This window comes from Adiantum capillus-veneris, chromosome 4 (assembly GCF_014529385.1).
Source record: "Adiantum capillus-veneris isolate H3 chromosome 4, ASM1452938v2, whole genome shotgun sequence".
NCBI lineage: Eukaryota > Viridiplantae > Streptophyta > Polypodiopsida > Polypodiales > Pteridaceae > Adiantum > Adiantum capillus-veneris.
Window position 1 is genome coordinate 113,075,779 of NC_140934.1, and position 15,219 is coordinate 113,090,997.

Consider the following 15,219-nt stretch of genomic DNA (forward strand, 5'->3'; position numbering starts at 1 on the left):
GTGCCCAAAACATCATCTACTGTACCAAAGATAGTTCCAGGTTCAAAACACAAAGAGGAGCATCTTCGAGTAGGTAACCTAAAACAAGATGGATTTGGAAGAAAAAAGAGATCTTTTCTTCTCTGCAAACTGTAAAACCGATGAAGCAATGGGGAGTTAAGTCTCAAAACACTCAACCACAAGTTTTTATTGAAGAAAAACCTAGATACCAATAGCGAGTTAAATCTCGACAACCATCATTATTGATACCTACAGCTCAGGAACTCAGCGTGCCAAAGCATCCTAACGGTACAATAAAGCAAAGAGCACACAAGCTACAAGACTTGCTCTTTAGGAAACAGCAACAGGAAACCTCGACCTCAGAAACCCTTGAGTTAATTACTCAAGACCCAACTCTTGCACAGCATAATGGTTTGAATTGCATTGATCTTCAAAGCTGGTAGAGCCAACCAAGGCTATGCATAGACATGATTGTTCAACCCGTGCACACAGTCATCCCAAAGTACGCCATCTAGGAGGGGTGGAAGGGAACTAAGTAATTAAGGGCAATGTTTGAAGAGGGAGGAAAAGTTTGATGTCAACGTGTGATTTTTTGTAAAATTACCTAATAATGCCGTTAACAAGTCATCAACAAGGAAAATTTAACTGATAACATGTCCCGGATGAGTGTAAATAGTGTATATATTATTAAAAAATCATCAAAAAATGGTCTTTTTTGTTATTTTTCATCATTTTTCTTGATATTGGGACTTAAAAATGGAGAAATCCACCAAAAAACAATAAAGCTGTGTTTTTCAACGGATTTTATTAATTATTGATTTTTCACTTTTCTTTTTTAGCGCATCTATTATTTTCTTTGATTTTTTTAATAAATAGGTCAAAAATTAATAATAATAGCAAATGAGCTCAGATGGAGAAGCTGAAGATACGCTGATGATCAGAAGGACAAAGGAAGATAGGCACAAAAAATTTCAATCAAATCGATAGATGGAAGCGGGAAGCCTAAATTAGGCTGCCAAGGCCTACCTTCGCAAATTCTTGCAGAATGAGCTACCGAAATTCGTTTGAAGAAATTTTTGTGTCTAGCATAGATTTCACGGCCTAGTAGGACTAACAGGCGAATTTAGAAAAAAATAGTTTGGGAAGTCCAAGTATAGATATCCAAGGTAACCCAAAATCACCTCATTTCCACTAGTCACTCTTGGAGAAGAGAGCTCTCAACCTTCTTCGCATACGATTTTCGGAGTCCACAATCACCCTTTTACAGCGCGGTCTCACATGAGATATGAGGGGTAAGTTCTAAGCTTATCAATGATCAATTCTATATGGCTGGGTAGGAAATCTAGACTCAGGAAAAAACCCTAGAAACCCAGCAGTGCACGAAGTCCTACGACCCAAAATTAACCATAACAGCTTGTCAGCTCAACCAAATTGGATGAGACTTGAACTGTAGCATGCCCCTATATAATAGAACACTTCTATATCACCAGATGACCATTTGACAGGGGTCAAGGGGGGTCCCAAGTAGAAAATCTAGGTTTTTGCCAGATGCCAGAATTGGATTCTGACTCCACAGACAGCTTATAGACTGGGTCTATACACAATGTACATGGATGGTTTCATGAAAACAATCAAGCAAGCTCTCAAAAATCAGAAAACATCTCAAAGGCTACAAAGCGTCAAATTTGACATATGAAGTCAAACTGACTCCAAATGGGCCAAAACTGGATGGGTAGCATCAGGACTATGTAGCGGACAAGTCCATAGCTTCAAAAGTGACTAACCAACTCCACAGACCATCTAGTCACAAAAAATGGTGATTTCAGAGTCGACAAAGCACGAAGTGGTGCCGACACGACAAAACTTTACCAAATTCAATTTAGGACTTATTTTAAATGTATTGAATATGTCTAAGTCCAAAAATTGCTATAAATAATTGTGATTATTTACTTTTGTGTTTTTTTTTGCTTGAAAATGATCCCTTCACTTCACCTATCACTTGTACACATCTATTACATGCCACATTTCAAGTATGACCCAAAATGATCAAGAAAAACTTGGAAATTGTTAAAAAAACACAAAGAAGTCTTTCCAATCCAATTTTTGAGTTATCTGTCACATTTTTTTATCCAAATCACCCCATATCTCATACACAGATTCTATATCATGCATAGAACCAAGTTGCATCAAAAAATGTACATTTTGATGAAAAAGTTAATAATCGCGATTATTTACTTTCTTGCCAAAATGGGTGAAATATGTAACTTTGACCTTATGGGACCAAAGAACATGATGTCCCAAGTCCATTGACCAAGTTTGAGCAAGTTTGGATCTCAAAATCTCAAAATCTCTACAGTTTCAGAGATTGAAAGCCTAAATCTGGCACCATCTCCACCATGTGCACTCAAATGATCCCACACTTCACTCAGAGCACCTAAATGCCATAGAGTTCAAGCCTATCATGTCAAAAATGCAAAAAGTTGGAAAAAATCCCCAACTATAAATAATCGCGATTATTTACTTTGGTTGCAAATTTTTGCCTGCTCTAAAGATTTTGATCTTAACATGTTTTTATGCATTTGTGCATGCTCCAAAATTGATTTGAAACAAATTGGACTCAATTTGTCAGCAATTCCAGACTTAGGGCATTTCAAAGCGGAATTTGCAAAAATTTCTAACTTTGGCACTGTATTCACTTAATAGGAGCAATGCAAGCTGCCAAGAAGGCCAAGAAAAGGGTGTCCTAGAAAGAAAAGTTGCAAGAGCTGCCAACCTATCAACTAGACCCACGTTCAGTAAAGACGGCCAAGGCAACATACTTGTCAAGAGAACATCTTGAAGAAAACAACACCACGGCTTTCACAAGCAGGTTCAAGAGCAAAGAAGTACACCAAGTGGAACTACAAATGCTACCAAAAGAGATATATGATGTAGCCGCCAAGCCAGACACCAAAGAAGCTAACAGAAGATTGGGCCTCAGAGACTTCTATGACCAGGAACCATGCGGTGTAGATTTCCAGAAAGCATATGAGCTACTATCCACAATCAAAGAAGATGGGTCAGCCCAAATCACCGACCAACAAGGGCAGAAAGTCAAAGTCGTAAGCACAAAAGAGATTGTGGCTGAGGGACAGAAGCTGCCTACTACTGAAGGTATGACGATGCGGGTCCGAGATAGAAAGACAGCAGGCACATTCACCAGAGAAACTATTGCTGCCACTTTTTTCTGACCTCACCCAAAGGCAAGTGGAAGAACCAACTCATCTATACCATCAACACTTCCACTTTTTATCAAAGAGACCACCACGGTACACCACCCCAAACCATGCGGTTGCGACCACCTTCACCCAAGTATTGAAGTCGGCAACCACGCAGCCAATTGATCATGCACAGTATGTGTTGACAACGCTGAAAGACACGAATAAAGAAGGTAAAATCCTATATCTGATATCACCTAAAGTCTAGACGAGAATAGCATATCATGCTATTGGCATGGCCGATAATTTGACGCCATTCCCAGATCAGAACACATGGATTGTATCTGCCCAACCTTCTCCAAGAATCACACGTTCATCAAAGAGAGTATATAAGTCAGATGAAGAATTTGCAGAAATCTCTCATGAAGCTCATAGTAGTGAGAGCTCAGACAGTGAGGAAAGAAGGGCTAGAATTGAAGAAGTGAAGAAGAAAGCGGTAGCTGCACATCAAGAAGAACCTCAGCAAAAGAAGGCGAGGTTTGAGAGAGAAAAGCAAACTTATGAAAGGAGCCACCAAGCTGTAGGTGAGGACCCGGAAAGATGGGTTCCAAGAGAGATAAGGGGACCCAGAACCAAAAACCCTGCAAGGAAATAAGCAGAGGACCCCACAGACTTTCTTGAACACATGTATGCAGAAGCAAAAGCCCTAAAGTTGAAAGAAGCTCAAGAAGGAGAAAGGAAATCAAGGGAAGATGCAGCCGAGAAACAGAGACAAACTGAGGCTACTGAGCAAGGTGAGTCACACCATGATCATGAAGATGTGTCTCCAAAGCCCACTTCACCCGCTACAAAGCAAGAAGACCACCCAATGTCAAGCCCGCACCCTTCACCAACAGCTAAACCCAATGAAAGTGAGGAAGAGGAAACAGAGCCTGAGCAACAGGCAACCGCAAGTTTTGAACAACCAAAAGCACAAGAACAAACTGAGGTAGAACCTTCTATGACCACCCAACAAGAAACAGTCAAGGCATACACAAAGCCTTAAGCAACAAAATGAGATGAGGCAACCGCAATGCCTCAAGGTGAAGTAGAACCCCTGCCGCAACCACCACAGCACCACCCAAAGAGCCACAAACCAAAACGGCTGAAACTTCTAGACAGCCTGCAGAGCCTGAAGATTGGGAAACAGTTAACGAAGTCATCATACAAGTAAATGAATATGCCAAGCAGATGCAGGTGATGACCAAAAAAATGCGAATAGCAGCACTTAGCCACAGTGCTAAGGCTAGAGATCTTGAGCTAGTCATCAATGCTCTACAAGGAGAGCTGGATGACAAGATGAACATAATTTTAGATCTACAGAGACAGATCAAAGAGTTGAAAGATGAAGCAGAACAGCACCAACTGGCCAAAGAGAAGCAGAAGAAAGAAATGGAGGAGCTAGGAGAGCTTCTAACCAAATTATCCGATGCCTGCAAGACCAAAGATCAACAGCTGACAGAGGTAGCAAATGAACTCATGACCACTACTTTGTTAGTACAAAAGATCCAAGTGTAGCTCAATGTAGCAAATGCTTCTCTGTAGTATTCAGAACAAAGGATCAATGATCAGGCAGCCTTTTTGAGACAGATAAGGGAAAATCCTATTGTTGCCTCGATCAAAGGTACAGATGAGGTCTATAAGACTTTGGAAAAGAGAAACAAGGATCTCGAGGTAGAGAAATCACAAAGAAGAGACCTTGCACTGATGCGGGTACAATGAGAAGAGATAGCTTCTCAAAGAGATAGCTGAATTAAAGAGAGTCAATCATCTGCTGAGAGAGGAACAACCAGAACACCAAGAAGAAGCAGGTACCTCTGAGCAACCAATTGTTGACATTCCCTCAGTCTCTTTTGTTGAGATGGAAACACAGCTGACAAAAGGGCTATAAGGAGAAGTGGATTTTCAGGTACCACTCACGCTGAAGCTGAGCAAGTGCCCATGTCCAACTTTCTAAAGCTGAGGAAGATGCACTCAAAGAGCGGATTTCCCAAGAAACAGATGCTGAATGGAAAGCAGCAATGGATTGGGAGTTGAGATTTCTGCACTCAGTCAATGTAGCTCAACTCACTCCCAAACCAAATCAATGCACCGTGGCATCAGCAATCATTGCCGTACCCTTTGATCAAAGTAGAGCTATTACAAGTAAAAGAAAGATTATACAAGGATATGCAAGCAAAAGGCTCAAAAGATGTCCACCCCAAGTGGAGAAAGAGCTGATTGAACAAGAATTCGAGATATCTGATTCTGTTCACAAGGGCACCTGCAGCCTTTCAGAAAGACCCAACATTTTGTCATGTACCAAGGGTAAGGACATGGTAAGCATTTGAAGAACTGACAAAGAAGAGGCCGACATGGTTGAACTACCCACGATTGCCAGCTCCAGAGAAGGGAACACCAATAGAGGAATACATGGTGAAAACCCTAACGGGCACCATGGCTTTCTTCAAAAGCCTTCTTGACCTCTCATGTGCCATGTTATATAAGATTTGCAGAATGCTACTCACATATATTCAAGCTTTTCACGAGCGAGCAGGCGGGAGCGCCATGGATGTCTTTCCTTGAAGGCAATAAGGGTCTCTGTTATGACCTAAGTGGCCAGCCTTCCGAAGAAGTCCTTTACGGCTTCTACGCCCAATGCATGTTTCTACCCTCTAACAATATGTTGGCGTTTGAGGAAGCATTCTATAAAGGTTTTGTCACTTGGTGCACAAAGATATTTGGGCCAGTGATAAGCAACCTTACATCCAGATTTGTTGTCTATTTAGCCATTGAGCTTAAAAACAGAGTCACCATGCAGTTCTTGCAAATTCCTGACAAAGAGAAAGGAATCAGATATGAGAAAGCATTACACGCGCTTAAGGACCGCCTCGCCAACCATCAACCCGAAGACTACTTCAGTCCATGAAGTTGTGTCAAGGGACGACACAGTTGAGGAGGGGGGAATGTTAGCAACAAGCAAACTCAGACAACTCGAATAACATTTTTCGGAGCTTCATTGTAAAAACACTTATTATTTTGATGAATTGGGAATATTGTAACTCCTACTTTTCAGATAAATAGTTTAATTGATGAGCCAGGGCTACACGCTTCCAGATTATATCAACCTGTCTTTAGTTAGAGCTCCCAGATTATTAGTTTTGACCACAAAAACCTTGGTTAAGGTATAGCCAATTTTTGTAAGTTTTCGATAAGATTTGGATAATAGAAACACAGCGTGAGCTAACGGTGCTCACTTCTCTCCTTCTCACGCTTTCAACTCCCTTCTCGATTGTCACATTGTAGTGTATTCTATTGTATTGCAACCGCAGGTAAGAGCTCTATGCATTGACGTAAGCATTTCATGGTATTCTGTAGCTTTTGGCATCGCCGACCCGCGGCCTAATTTCATCATAAGTAGGAATTTAAGCTTCAAAATCATAAACTAAGTATAGGCAGAGTATTGGGGCATCATTTCTAAGCATTTAGATGCATTCTAGGTCGAAAACGACTAGGTCAAAAACTTATTGTTGTTAATAATTGCCATTTTTTCACCTGACCTAAAGTGATATTTGAGACCATAAGCATGTGTGATTAGGTCTTATAAACATGTCCTAGGAGTTTTGTAACGTTTGGATGTCGTTTGATGTTTTAATGGTTGTGATTTTTTTGCCGATGAGCGATTAGCTTTTGGTGATTTCTATCATTTGAGTGTAGCTTGAGTTAGATGCAAGTTTTTGTTGTTTTCCAAGAGATTGACAACCTCTTGTAGCCTCTGTGCGCTCCTTGCCGCACTGTCGAAGCAAGGGACTTGCCGATACACCGTGTGCGAGCCACAAATGGCTCCAAGCACACAACAAGACTAATCTAGCAAGCTCAAAAGAGGGCAATGGTGTGTCACTCACCGCTCTATGCTCCTGCCGTGGAGGATTCCTCGCCGCGATGAAGAAGAAGCTGCAGTCGTGCCGCGCTCAACCGCTTCGCCGCCGTCGTGCCTTCGTAATGCTCGATCGCACACACACTCTCCCTCTCTCTCTCTCTCTCTCTCTCTCTCTCTCTCTCTCTCTCTCTCTCACATACACACACACACACACACGAGGAGGTGAAGAAGAAGAAGATGGAGATGGAGATGGAGCAAGAGCACTCTTCTATTGCACAAATGAGAGAATGAGTGAATTTTAGGTTTAGTTGGATTTTATATGAGCTCACCCCATTCACACTTGGGCGCCCATGCTTAGCCAACTAATCCCTTGAATGTCCCAGTTAGAGTGCACCTCTCATCGGCGATCACTCTTACCCTTTTCCTATTGGTCCGACAAGCCCGGTACCTGACTCTACCAAATACATAATACACATCCGTCGTACGTGATGGGGTGTCCGTGAGCCATGAGGGTTAACATGCCCCCCGTCCTAATGTAGATTCCGTCCTCGGAAGCTATTGAGTTGAAGCTCGTTCGTCGAGGTGGAAGAGCATTTGAGATGAATGTCCTTAGCCTTCTTCAGTCACTGCAAAATCAAACAACATTGGCACAGTAATTGCATTCTCATAAGTGATTAAAAAGCATATGCAGTTTTAGGTAGACAAATTGATTGGTAAAAGAATTTCAAACAATTTGTCAGCAATGAACATTAAATTGCAATGTAATCAAATGCATAACAGATGTAAAGGTAAAAAAAATTAAACAAGTCTGGGGTCGCTAATTTGACGGTTGAAAGGCACTAGAGATCGAATATTAATACCATGGGTAAGCTTCTTAATTTTCTGTGGTCAATTAAGTTGTTTAATCGCGAGAGCCAAGTATTCATGTTCGAGGGCTGACTAGAGGCTATATTTAGAAGACCTTGTAGTTAAGCTACTATAAAAGGAATTTCTCATGAAATCATCGCCTGACTGATTACTTTTTCTTTGACCCCCCAAAGTCTTTTCACAGTGATTCAATTTTGATGTGTGTGCTTATTTTGTATTCCTTGGGTTTTTTGCTTTTCAAGTAAAAGCGCCCATACTGGGAACCTCTAGGGCTCTAGTACCATAGGCAATACATGTGAGTGAAGTACCAAATCAAGCTGAGATTTCTCTTCCAGCTTAAGATTTTACAGTGTGGCACTTTGATTTTTTGTTTGTTCATTTTCAGCATTTTAATTTTGTAACTTTGGGGGGTCATATAACACTGATACACCTCCCCAGGCTCATCACACTAGTAAACTCCCTTTATAATACTTAAGCTAAAGGTCAATAGGGTCAAGCCCACTAGAAAGCCCTAGTACATTTCACACAATGCTGCCTAAATCGGATTAAGAACCTAAGTAACCATTAATTATTAGGAAGGCATTCCCCATGGTATTAAGAGAAGATTTCTAACACGTAACTTGGTCAAACTAGTTTGTCGGACTGCTTGATTTTTAAACCTAGACAAGTGAATATGACAAAAAATTACATTGAATTAAATGTTTGATACTAAGCAAATGTAGTGAATATTAGGCTACCAATCACAATTAAAGCTGACAATCATAGATGCAAAAAAGATAAGGGGCAATGCTAATGGACAAGAAACACCTGTTTGTGTCGATGGTCGCGCTTGATTTGAAGAGTGATTTGAGATAAAGATTCCATGAAGGTTCAAATCCTACCAATAGCAACACGCTCCTGTACACACTAGAAAACAAAAAGAATACCTCCAGGAGGCACATTAGTGGAAAAAGATACCAACACTTATTGAACACAACAAAAAACATAAGGAACCCTAACCTAATTATTTGCACTCCCCCTAGAGAGTTAAGGGAATAGGATATTGTAGAGGTTGGGGGGAAACCCTAAGGCTAAACCCCTATCCTCGTCGTCGAGATAAACAAAGTCATCATCCATGAGACCATATGTGCCATCCGTGTAGTCGTGTAAATTTTCTTCTTCATCATAGGTGCCCATGTTTACTAAGAAGGTCACTAGACGCCTATAGTCATCTTGGTCAAAAGGGTAGGCTTGTGCAATGGGAGAAACTCTCTCTACTAAGTATGGATCAGACGTGGTCAAGAGACATATCAGCCATTCTAACTCCTCAAAATTCCTCTCACATGCTAGCGTACCTATCAAATCCCATTCACATGCAAGCACTGGAAAGACCATGTGAAATATTTGTGAAAAGTAATGAGGGTACCTCTCACCCAAGGCAGGAGTGGATGACTCTAGCGTACTAGCCATATATGTACACGCAAATAGATGATGGTTAGAGTTCAAATATTACAAGGGTCGTGTTCTTGTGCATAATTTGTTTTTATGATTTATGTTATGGCTCTTGCTCTTTTACTTTTTTATCTTGTTTTTGTGAGTATAAGGCTTTATATATACATTCCCTAAGATCGAAGATTAAGAGGTCAGGGAGAAAGGTTGAGAGGGAAGCAAGTGAATGATGGATGTCCACAAACACTCCCCCCTTCCTTGGGTAGATCATACCGTTTGAAATGAGCTTGTCACCCTTTGAAACCAATTGTTCCAGTTGGTAATAGGTGAGGATTTTTGCGAGTAGTTTTCTATTACCCTAGGTGCCTCGTCAAGTTGCAAGGGTGGTAAGGTACTCTCCCAGGATCGAACTTGAAGTGGTTCATCAGGTGATTCTTGAACACTGGGAGGTGTGGATTCTTTTGTAGCTTCATGGAGGTCCATTACTATAGATGGAGGCTGTGTAGAAGCTTTTACCTCTATGGATGTATTACATGAGGAGCTAGAAGCTTCATGGAACTCCCCCCTTCCTGAGCTAGGTGGAATAAATTGGTTTTGCCTTGGAGCCCAAACTAGCTCTGGACTAAGTGTGTAGCATTCTGTGATCTTTCCCTTCCCACGGTCTGCCATTGGCTTAGCGTTACACTGTTTGACTCATATGGGTTTGTTGTCGATAGGGAAGGACACATTTTACGTTTAGGTACCCAAATTTGCTCATTTCCATCATAGTAGCCTTGGGCTTCTAATAGTTGTTTTGGAATCCATCGTGATTTGGTCTTGACTATCCTAGGGCGCGCTCTTGGTTTTCCTAGGAAATTTTTTCTTGGAATGGATGGGAGGGTTGAGGTAGTTGAAAGTAAGGCCTTGGGGACCCATTGATATGTACTCTTAGGTCGTGGATGAGTACTTGCAATATTACTGCCTGCTGCAACTACAAGTGTTGAAGTGCTAGGTTCATGGGTAGCTGGCAAAGACGAGTTAACCACCTTGGCTTGTGAATGTTGGCTATCCTTCAACTTTGCTAGAGTTTGCAACGTAGGTGACTTTGCTTGAATGATAGGGGTAAGAGTCGGTGGTCGCGTCGTGACACTAACAGTATCCCAATCAATAGTGCATTTGGTTGCCAACATCCACGTGCGTCCCAGGTTTACGTTGCCTTCCATAGCTCCCGCGGGCATGACTAGAAACCTCTGCAGTATGCTTCCATTGTCATAGACAACAGGGGTCTGAAGGACTCCAAGAATAGCAGTTTTCTTTTTATTAATGCTCTTGACTTGCATCGTACTCGGGGATAGGGTCGGTTTCCCTAATTGACACCAAACTCCATAGGATAACAAATTGTGTTTAGCTCCCGTATCTAATAAGGCATTGTATAGTACTTTCCCATAGGGGCTATTTAGCTCAATTGGGTATCGTAGGGGTGGCTCAGATTCTAATGAGTCGTCATCTGTGTCCTCGAAAAATGCTTGCGTGATTCCCAGATTAGCCTCTCGTTGGCGTCTAAGACGTTGTTGTCGTTCTCGAGCCTCAACTCTTGCTTGGATTTTTTTAAGGGATAATGATCTCTCCTAGTGGCTGCATTAACTTTCTTGAGGTCCACTCACACTCTTAGTTTCCCATTCTTTTTTGGCACAATGACTATTGGAGAAACCCATTCTGAGTGCTCAATAGGGTATATGAATCCACATTGGATAAGTTTTTCAATCTCCTCTTGTACAATTTTGGTGTACTTAGGATTCGTCGTTGCTGGACGGGTTTAGCAATGTTGATCATGGGAATTGTATGTTGCACCACAGAAGGTGGAACGCCCTTCATGTCATGATATGTCTAAGCAAAGATATCCTTGTATTCCTTGAGGAGCTCCTTAAGTACAGCCTCTTCAGTTTCGGTAAGGTCTTGAGCAATAAAGACTGGTTTAGACTCCTCACCTGGTTCTGCTAATTCTATCTCTTTAACTACCGCTGGACCATCATAGACTCCACTGCTTCCATTGGTAGGTATTCGTTGGGCCTTGGCATACACAACCTTTCGCTCCCCCGTGGTATAAGATTTAAAATGTTCAGGAGCCGTATGTAAGTCAGCAGGCTCTTGTCTTGACGGAGACCTTTCTTTTAGTTCTGCCTCCTTTTGTTGTTGTGCTAACTCTCGGTTTTGACGTCTTCTTATAGTTCGACTCAATTTCGGCTCTATAACCTCCAATTGAGCGAGGTCAATGGGTCGCGGGCTGCACCACATGACACTCTGGAGATGTTCACCCCAATTGTCCACTAGCTTTCGATGAGCATCACATGCCCCTAGATAGCTAAGCCATTCTGCAGTAGATCTTTCCTTGTTTATCCTAGCTCTCACATTTGCTCGATATCGTCGTCTCTTATATGACCTTTGTTTCTTGTTAAGGTTTTGATTTTGGTAAATGTTTGAACTCGACTCGTTTGATAGGTCTTCGCTTGTATCTTCTTCACTCTCATATAAATTACCATAGATGGTCGTACTAGACCTTGAGTGTTCAGTTTCTATACTTGGCTCACTCGATGTTTCCTCAGGTTCTGAATCCATTTCCCCTAATTCCGTTTCTGATGTGTATCGGCCTGAAGCCTTTGAGGAATCATCGGTTTCACTCTCAGGTAGGTGTGCCTCTTTCTTATCATCGGATGTTACATGCGGTACACCTAACATGTTTACTGGTGCAATGTGTGGTATCTCTTCCCCATCTGGTGTTACCCAGGTTGTTCCTCTAGCTCCCCATGTATCTATAGTTGCCGCCAGGTGTACCCAATCGACATTGTCTGACTCAGCCATTCCGGGTAGGATATCCATATAAGGAGAGTTCTCCCCAATATCCGTGTCTTCGTTACACGTGTAACAATATTGTAATGGAGCTGAGTGAATTGTTGTGTCTGATCGATTATCAATGATGAATTTATTTCCTAGAGGATGTGTTCGACCACTTAAAAGATCAACTCGAATGACAGAGTCTTGGAACTGTAAGTAGACGTGGTTTTTGGACCAGTCATGCACCATTTTTGCTTCCCTCATGAATGGACGCCCTAAAATCATCTCAAATGACATAGGATGCTTGGAAAAATCCATAACAATGAAAGTCTGCCTTACCTTGTGTCCCAAGACCTTGATCTTGAGATCCTTAAGCATTCCAATAGGCGTAACAATAGATCCATTAGCCATTTTTACCACTACGCTTGTGGCTTCAAGGTGAGGTCGCCCCATAGACTCCCAACAACTCTTTGTCACCATGCTGACTCCCGCACCACCATCAAGGACCCCCTTTACAGTTAATCCTTTAGTAGTGATTGGCAGAGTAGCGTTAGATTCATCACCTTCAAAGTATTGCCCCAACTTGTTAACAGTTACTTCAATTACAGATTCATGTCCCGCTAGGTCAGATGGTGGTGCTAAATGTTCCTCATCATTCATTACCGAGTCAGGTTTGTTCATATGTGCAAACTATGGTAATCTGGCCTGGAATTCTCCATTGAGGAAGGCTCGAAGAGCTGAGACTAGCTCGGGGTCTTTATATAGTTTGGACATGATGGTGGTTCTAACTTCTGAAGACATGAAATCCATCAATTTGGCAACATTTAATGGCATCTTGTGGGACGTAGGACCCTGACAAGAGAATGGTGAAGATGGAATCTCCACTTCCTCAAGGGGGTCGGGTATTCCCTCACCAAACATTCTCTCTAGTAGGAAAGGTGTGTGTCCACTTTCAGATGTCCTACCCTCACTCTCTTCCCGAATGATATTGGGTATAGCTAATGGCCTGTAGTTCTTGTGAGGTTGAACTTGTGTGGGAAACACTGTGTCCGACATCTGGATATGTTTGGGTTCAGGTTCTAATGTTCGTTGAGTTTCTTCCACCAAACCCCTCAGTTGTTGGACTCGTTCAATTTCCACTGTTGGGTTTGGATAGGTTCCAATCTTATTCTTGCAATCCTCATTTTTTGTCTCTCGTGGCTTATCTTGGGGGTTCGCAACTGGGTAGTTTAACTTTGAATACTCTTTTGGTGTTCGTCGCAATTCCCTCTCGTGATCCTCCTCACTGGCTTTTTCCTTTGTAGTAACAGTTTTGGTCTCCGTGGTCTCTATCGAATCTGAGTCATCCTCAGGGTCATTCATATACACGGGATCCTCTCCTGTCCCTATGTTAGTCTTTGAACTAGGTTTTGAGCTAGAAGCATTAAGGGATTTCTTTCTTCGTGTTTTCTTCTTTCTCGCTCGGCCAATGGATGCAGCATCTCTCTCTTCGAGGATGTAATTTTTCTTTTGGAGCATCGACCGTGTGAGTGCATTCACTGGTGCTATGTTTATAGTTGGTGGTGTCCCATCAACAATCTCTATTATGTTCAATGGTGTGATTTTCGGTGCGTTTGGATTGTTAGGACACTGTGCGATCAAATGATCTATGCCACAACGATTACAAGTGAGTATTGGCATTGCCAATGCACTCCCTTGACTGGTTTGCATTAGTGCGGCATTCTTTTGTATTTTAATGGGGCACTCAGCTACTCGATGTGGTCCACCACATTCGTAGCACTAAAGAGGTGGTCTCCTGGCAAAACTATTAATGTTTTGGCCTCTTGTTGCTAGCGCAGTAGCTTGATATACCGGTTTGATTTGTCCCCAATGGTCTTCCATATAGTACATGGGACACTCCTCAAGCATGTCGACTCCATAGGTGATACTAGAGTCTATGTCCTCTTCGCAATCTACCTAAGTACTAGATGACTCGCAACCTATTTGGTTCATAGGTGTAACTCTTGGATGAGGGGGTTGCGGTCCTAGCACTGGAGGTGGCAACGGTGTGGTTTGGACCAGATTTTGGGTTCTAGGGACCATGTGCTGTAATGGCAACTGTTGCTCCATGGGTGGGGTAGGCATCAATGCAGGAACTCGAGGTGAGTCTGCCCAAGCTATAGGCGGTCTATTTTCCATGATGCGTTTAAGCATTAGGCAATCCTTCGCTTGATGGCCATACCTACCACACGCGTTACAAGTCCCGTTAAACTTTACTCTGAAAGTAGGGCATTCACTCGTAGTATGTGGGCCCAAGCAAATTGAGCACCATTGTTGCTCCCTTCTTGGATACATATGAGTGTTTTGTGGAGCACGATTACCCCTAAGACTTTCTTGGATGGCCTTTGTGAGATCTGCCAAAGTCATCTCAGATATCGTTTGCTCTTTCACGATTGGCTTTATCTTCATTGGCTCATGCCCTGATGCTTGCGAGCTACTTGACTTCGGCTCGGCAGACACTCTTTCTCCTGCAATCATTAAATTATCCTCCAATTGGATTGCATTCATGGTGACTGCTTCCCAAGTAGTGATACGTCTAATGACTAGGCCATTATAGATACTTTCATGTCGTAGTTCCCTAATGAATCTATCGAGCAATTGGTTGTTGTTGAATCGCTCGTTTGGATTGCATCGAGAATTCAAATTCTTTAGGCGACTAATAAAGTCTCTCATGAATTCACCTTCTTCTCATTGGGCTTTCTGGAGCTGAGAGGCTACACCCCAAAGTACTCCCTCTCGTATGTATTCTTTTAAGAACAGTCTCCTAAGAGTAGAGTAGATCGTTTTTTCTTCTACTCTTAAGGTTCTATACCAATCTCCAGCCTTTCCGCTTAGGGTCAAACTCAAAGCCTTACACTTATGTAGCTCATTGTGCTCTTCCAAGGAATCACACACATGTTCAAAGACTTCCATATGCTTTCTAGCATCTCCGTCTCCATTGAATTTCTGTGTGAGCTTAGCTACTTGAACTGCCTTGCT